The following is a 7,749-nucleotide window of genomic DNA, read 5'->3' as shown; positions in this document are numbered from 1 at the left end:
TCATCCAAGAGACTTCTTCAGTCTCAGCTGACTGCAGGTTTCCCCAAATCTTATGAACAGTACATTTGCATAACGACTGAAACCAGCCCACTGAAGGAACAACGGGCTGTGCGGCCAGGAAGAGGGTGATAGACTGTCTGAAGCAGTTGGAACAAGACAAGGCTGACCGGACCTCATACCACAGGCTGTACCCAGGGGAGTCTACACCAAGTCTGTATGGTTTACCGAAAATACACAAACACGGTGCACCTTTAAGACCGATTGCATGATCAACTTTGTCACCTATAACATCTCCAAGTTCCTGGCTTCGATCCTCAACCCGCTGGTGGGCAGCTCTGAACACCACATCCAGAACACCCTGGATTTTGTTGAGAAGGTGAGAGATGTCATTATGGAGGCAGATGAAACCATGGTCTCGTACGACGTTACATCTCTCTTCACTTGCATCTCAGTCACGGAAGCGTTGGAGGTAGTACGGAAGAGATTACAGGATGACACCAACCTCAGCAACAGGACCACTCTCAGCACCGACCAAGTGTGTTTGCTTTTGGAACTGTGTCTTCATTCCACCTACTTCACATACAAGGGTCAGTTCTACAGGCAGAAACATGGGTGTGCCATGGGCTCCCCAGTTTCACCCATCGTGGCCAATTTGTACATGGAAGAAGTGGAAAAGAGGGCTTTGCTATCCTACCCTGGAACACCACCAAGCCATTGGTTCAGATATGTGGATGACAACTGGGTGAAAATCAAATCTCAGGACGTACTACATTTCACGGATCACATTAACTCGGTGGACCGACACTTCAAATTCACCAGATTTGGATTTAGGTCTGGATTGTCTCATTAAATTAAAAGGTGGTTCAACAAAGTATTAGTTTAAGGGTGGACACACTTATGCAACCTGCTTATTGTACATTTTTATCATATTCACATTATTAACTTTTTTTTGCTGTAAAACATTTGTTCGTTTTTCACTTAAATTTTACAGGTTATAGGTTGCATCAAAGATTTGAAGAGTTTTGAAATCATTTATTGTGGTCTCATTTTTTATTATCCCCAAAACCTTTTCATCTTCATAGCACACTGTTCATACTGTAACATAAAGCAAAGCCTCAGTTTCTGGCTGTAAAAGTGAATCTTGATATAGACAAAGAAGAGCAGCCGTACCTTTAGTCTTTGATTTTTTCTTCCTGTCTTTGATGATGATTGGTCCATAACTGATGTCTTCAGTTCTCACTGTTGCGTAGACTTCAGCTGGATCACTGTCTGCACAATAAAACACACAGAGAACATCAGGCAGTTCAGGTCACAGCAGAGCAGATCATATGTAAACTGCTGCTAATGCTGCAGTAATATTTTTTGATGTTTTCTCCAAGGATTAAGATTTTTTTTTATTAGTTTAAAAATAATTACAAGCAATCAATCAATCAAGGCTTTATTCGCCACGTGCAGGTATGCCCTGCAGTGAAATAGGTAGCGTTACAGAAAAAAAACACTGAAATATACAATGGGAAAGTACAAGAGGAAAAAAAGAGACCTCTACTCATCCCCAACATCCTAGATGTGTAGGGGAGGGACAGAAAATATCTGAACGTGCAATCATGACAAGGTTTACAATTTTAAACACAACAATGACTTTTATCACAATCAGTCTTAACAGTCTCCATGGAAAACTGTTTTATCACTCATCCAAGTGACTTCCTCAGTGTCACGGATGAGCGATGAATGTATCTCCCACTGAAAACCATTGTGCCCAGTAGGGCTGGGCCATATCATAACATTCAGAGGCAGTGCCTCTGTTTTCATACACACATGGCGGAAAAAGCATGGCGGCGGCGGAGAACAAGTAGGGCGAAAGCCGATCATTGAATGAAACGGATGAACCAGAATTGGTTTATAAAAAGGTTATAAAAATATTTTAAAAATTTATAATTTTTTTTATAATTTATTATATATATATATATATATATATATATATATATATATATATATATATATATATATATATAATTTTATAAATTTAATTTATAAAAATTCAGTCGTGTGGAACTGGTTTAGCTTTTGTCCGTCAGATACACAACAAAGCATTATTTTTGGTGGAACATGCAAGTGGGTCATCGTTATTACCGTGTCTTTTGGAAAATAAGGCAAACTTAAAACCCTTTGATTTTCTGAACAATCGACAGTGCGCCTTATAATCCGGTTCACCTTATGTATGAATTCTGGTTGTGCTTACTGACCTCGATCCAATTCTATGTGGTACACGGGGCTCAAAAATCTGTTAAAAATGTTTTTGTACCACTTTGGAAAGCGATGAAGCCGAACCACTTGATGGTTTGTTGGAGAATTACGGCTACCGTAGTCAGGAGCCTCGCGGAGTGATACTCACTGTGCTTCAACATAATATTACCGTATTGTGTGTATAACCTATTTTTAAGTTTTGTGGATATTATACATGGTTATGCTCAGGATATGTCGGCCCATTTCCACTGGAAATGCCTTTTGGTTAAACTTTGCACATAAAAAACAGCTGCTTGTTTAAGTGTAAATACATTGATTTTTTGTTGTTGCACTTATAAAGTTGTGGAGTTGTAAAGTATTTTGTCTAGTGTCAGTTATATCGTTATCGCAAATTTTCAAATATATATTGTGATAAATATTGTTGGCCATAATGCCCTGCCCCAGTGTCCAGTTAAAGTCAATTGAGTTTTTTAAGGAGAGTTAGATGCTGTGCTCATGAGGACGATGGGTTTTCACTTGCTGTATTGTATTATTATTGTAATGTCCTCCATACAAATATTCTACTACTGAAGAATTATATCTGTTTTTTAAAAGAAAAATGTAAATAATTAATTAATAAATAATAAAACAAATGTAATAATTAATAAAATTGAAATGTTCACCATGTCAGTGTTTGCTGGTTGCTCCCTGGGTGACTAAGAAAAAAAGAGCTAAAAGTCTTCAGTCTCAAACACAAACATCCTGCACTGAAGCTTCTCTGTGTGATTTAAAGACACTGAATGATGCTCCGGCTGTTTTTAGGTTGAAGTTGTAGTTTAGTCTTTAACCTTTGTTTTCTTGAGCGAACACTGTTGTGTTTCAATTAACCACAACCAAACTGGAACAAGTCAAATTTTCTATTTGAAACCTTTGTGAAACCCACAGAACCACATGAGGAAAACATCTGAGACCAAAAGTTTATTAATCCTGCAGAGAAACTGCTGTGGGAACAACAGCCAACAAACATCAAGTCAATGAACTGACTCCCAGTAAGTAGTTCTGGGTCATCAGAGTCTAATTCAGTGATAAAAAGACATAAAACATATAAAAATCTTGAACATGTGGATGTCCTCTGGTCTGAGGTGCTGGGGGGACCAGTTAGAGACCAGCAGCTGGACGTCAGTGGTTGGACTGGTGGACTACTTCAGTGAAGAGTAGACGACGTCTGGCTCTGGTTTAAAGTCTGAACACAAACACACACAGTTCAAACAACAGGAAACATGATTACAAGCTTTGTAGTTCAATCAAGACCTCCAGTCTCCACCTCTCTGCATCACACACAGTCCCAGTTCAGACTTTACTGGGAACCAGCTCACATACAAATCACAGAGCTTCTATAAATGTTCTAAGTCTCTTCCTGTCCTCCTGCTCTGCTCTGTGCATCTTGATGTGTCTTATCCTCCAAAGTCTGACCTCAGGCTCTGAGTCAGGGTGTGGTTAGCTTAGCTTAGCATGATGTCTGTAAACAGGGTGAGCAGCTAGCTTGTCTCAGTCACAGATAAAGAGCAGCTGTACCTGGGCCTCCTTGTTCTGATGGTTGTTTGTCCATGACTGACGTCTTCAGTTCTCACTGCTGAGTAGATCACAGCTGAATCAGTCTCTGTGCAATAAACACATTAAAATTACTGCAGGTACAACTGCAACAGGACTGTGATATTATTAGACATCTTTTCACAGTTTTTTTTCTCTGCTGTGAAACTCAGAGTGAGCACAAAGAACTGGGTTCAGTTTCAGAGAAAAAGGCAGGTGGACGAGCACAAAGCTGCATCTTCTTCCAGTGCACACTGAGACTCTTCAGCACAGAGCTCAAAGCAAACATGTTCTCACAGCATGAAGACGATTATTAACCAAACCAGAACACAGAGCAGTGAGAAGCTCATCAGCTTCACACTAACTCCAGTCTAAAGGAAGCTGCTGTGGTTTTACCTGCAGGAACAGTATAATTCAAAGAGTGAAAACACTCTTTGCTCTGTTCACGCTTTTTTATGTCTCATAGTAACAAATTCCAACACCTTGTGTATGAAAACCAGATGACACACATCTGGGCCTCATCTGAGTTGTTTTTGTCATTTATGGCTCAGCGAGAGCTGAAAGTATAAAACTTTGTATAATGAACTAAAGTTTTTCAAACAGCGCAGAGACGTCAGTGAGTGTTGTTGGTTTAATAAATATATGAAATACAGGAGAAAGTGACGCACAAGACAGCTGTGAGTGTTCATCATCAGGATGAAGGTTTAATATTTCATGATGTCACCAGAGGCGGAGCCAGACATTTTATACACCCGGGACTAAAGCCCTAAAGGGTAATACGCATGTGGGATTGTGGGGTTAGAAATGACTGAAAGATTTATTAGGCTCTGTTTTGACTTTTGTTCTAAAAAAAAACAACTTAATATCGGAAAAAATATATATCACATATGCAGGACATCTTAAACTAGTTTTTTAATTAAGCAGCAAGGCAGAACAAAGTCGGGCTGTATCAAGACACGAGGACTGAACCCCAATTCAACCAGACCCAGAACTGATCCGGAATTAAAACAGGACTACAACAGTTCAAAATCAGGACTACTTAAGACTTAACCAAGACAGAACCAGAATAACTATTTAGCCTTGTTGTGCAAATAAGCCTGCATAACTTAATAAATATAGAATTTGAAAAATAAACCTAAAAAGATACACTAAGTACTAGATACATGTTCTGATTAGTTTTGGTAAACAACCATTTGACTAACATGTGTGTCTCACCTGTTCTTGTTCCCTCTCTGCTCCTCTCTCTCCCTCTTTGTGTTGACAATTAAGCCAAAGACCAACATCATATATTTACATATTTACACACTCTTCAGATCAAAACACAAACACTTTTTAATAGTAAAACATCAAATCAGACAAAATGATTGATAAATATATTAACAAAAATTGTTAACTTTAAGAGTAAAGAGAGAAACTTTCTGTATTTCTTAATTGTAAATGGCACCAAATTGTATTCAAAATTGAGCCACACTTATGGAGCTCCACAATTCTTTTCCTGGTGTTTTGGTTGGCATCTCTTGGTTTTCCCATGTCACAGAAACAGGCTCTGTGTTTTGCTTTATATGCATCCACAGCTGTGCCACCAATTCACTCACATGGACTCTACTAACCAATCAGAAGCTTCTTCAGCTCAGAATGGAATCGTCTGCAGTTTTCTTATTAATTAACAATAAACTTTTGTGTATGTACTCCTAAATTTGATGAAAGTGATAATAAATAGACAGCTCTGTCTCTCTTTATTCTGACATTTAACTAATTCAAAAGATATTTAAATATTTATTTATCCAAAACAAAAAAGTTTGTGATAAATATTGCGGCTCAAGAGTTGTGTGATCGTCTTGTAATCGGAAGGTTGCTGGTTCGAGCCCCGGCTCGGACAGTCTCTCGGACACTTCACCTACCGCCTACTGGTGATGGTCAGAGGGGCCGATGGCGCGATATGGCAGCCTCGCTTCTGTCAGTCTGCCGCAGGGCAGCTGTGGCTACAACTGTAGCTGAAGTGTTTTATTTCTGTCAGAAACAGGATGCTGGACGCCTGCAGAGCTGTTAGCTTCAGTTAACCACAGACCACAAACACACAGTCCAGCTCACAGTGAACAACACTCAGTAAGTACAGAGTTAAACATTCATGGTTACATTTGGTTTGATCTTTGAAATCTAAACCAACACTGCAGACAGTTTATCACTAAGTGTGTAAATATAAGCATTAATATAAACTCTTTCAGGCTTAAATTCTGGCACCAGATTAGTAAAATGCTTAATTAAACATTTTAAATATATTTTATATATTGTTTCTATTTTTCTATTTTATTTTTCATAACTGTGAATATAAACCATCCATCACATGATGACAGTAAGAAATAGTGCTCATAAACATAAATCTAATTCTAACCATCATCCTAAAACCCAGGGTAAATTATGTGAAGAAGGTCAAAGGAAATGTCCTCAAACATGATATTATATTATATTATATTATATTATATTATATTATATTATATTATATTATATTATATTATATTATATTATATTAACAAGCAGTGTCACAGTGCCTACATCCGTCTTTCACTGATGGAGCAGACACTGGGCTCGCTCATGTTATAGACTCAGTTATCCAAGAAAGAATAACAGGAGTTTAAACTATTGTGAACCTCAACATGAGTCAGTTATATTTTTGTGTTTCAAATCAGAAACGAAGTTTTAACAGGACTCGTAGGTTATTACTGAAACAAAAGGCTTTGACATCAAAGTTTATGTGGAAGTTTTACAAACATGTAAAACAGCTTTAAGTGAAGCTGAAATGTTCAACCTACAAATGTGTGTAAATGTTAACATGTACATAGAAACTAAATACAATTTAAAATAAATGAAATAATTTTTAAAATCCAGAAGTCTGAGTCTCACCTTCAGGTTTCCTGTGAACACATGTTCTCACCAGCAGAACGAGTAACACCAGTAAAACCACAACACAGGCTGATCCAACAGATGACAACACAGGTATGAGAGGGGAACCAGGCGGAGGTGTGGATGTAGTTGGAGGTGTGGATGTAGGTGGAGGTGTGGATGTAGGTGGAGGTGTGGTGGTGTGTTTGTCTAAAATAAAGCAAACACAGTCATTAAGTTGTCGTCACATTGTGAATGTTGAAAGCTGCAGAAACACAGACAGGTGAGTGTGTCACCTGTGACAGTGATCCAGCTGGATGGAGACTCTCCATGACCGCTGATGTCACACTTGTAGAGGCCTTCATCAGACCTGGAAACATGCTGGATGGTCATGTGACCTGTAGGCTGCTTCCTGATGAGGGAGCCATCTTTATAGAAAGCAGCTGGGAGGTTGGAGGGAGTGGTCTTTGTTTTACAGAGCAGAGTGACGTCATCTCCCTCCATCACAGGGAGGACAGGACTCTGCAGGATCACTGATCCACCTCAACACAGAGACAAACTACAGCATTTCATCCATTTACACACAGCTTCATCAACACTAACTCCACACACTCAGCTTACCAGTGACTGTCAGGTTAACCATGTTACTGATGGGACCCTCTCTGGACTCACACCAGTAAACTCCACCGTCCTGTGGGTACATGTAACTGATGTTACAGGAAGATTTTTTTGAACCAGCTGGTTTTCCCCACCCATCTCCACACTGAGTCCTCTTTCCTTCAGTTGTGTTTCTCCTCAGAGTCCATCCAGCAGAGCTGTCGTCGTCCTCACAGCTCAGAGACACAAAGTCTAATTTAAAGAACTGAGAGCTGCTGGGACTCACAGTCAGACGAGCTGTGAGGGTTAAAATCAAAAACTGATGATCTGTTAGACTTTTTCCAAAACTTCTACAAATAATCAAAATGTTGTTTTGTTGATTGCAATGAAAAGATCAACCCAATCAGGTCATATCAGTGAGTATTTATCAGGTTTAAACTGTGACAGAAGAAGGTTACT

The 7,749-nt window shown here is 39.0% G+C and overlaps 1 long non-coding RNA gene across 3 annotated transcripts; it reads right to left on the bottom strand.

Annotated features, from left to right (window-relative positions):
• Positions 1-3,186: 3,186 nt before the first annotated feature.
• Positions 3,187-7,047, bottom strand: LOC120438353. Of its 3 annotated transcripts, XR_005611830.1 has the most exons (4): positions 6,990-7,029; positions 6,715-6,903; positions 3,799-3,883; positions 3,187-3,466 (listed from the first exon to the last, which is right to left on the bottom strand). It is a non-coding gene; the product is annotated as an uncharacterized LOC120438353 (long non-coding RNA). The 3 variants fall into 3 exon arrangements; XR_005611831.1 differs by lacking the exon at positions 6,715-6,903 and having other exon boundaries at positions 6,990-7,047; XR_005611829.1 differs by lacking the exons at positions 6,715-6,903; positions 6,990-7,029 and having other exon boundaries at positions 3,799-4,646.
• Positions 7,048-7,749: the final 702 nt, after the last annotated feature.

The sequence above is a fragment of the Oreochromis aureus genome, linkage group 3 (assembly GCF_013358895.1).
Source record: "Oreochromis aureus strain Israel breed Guangdong linkage group 3, ZZ_aureus, whole genome shotgun sequence".
In the NCBI taxonomy this organism is placed as follows: Eukaryota; Metazoa; Chordata; class Actinopteri; order Cichliformes; family Cichlidae; genus Oreochromis; species Oreochromis aureus.
This window is presented reverse-complemented; position numbering and strand designations above follow the sequence as displayed.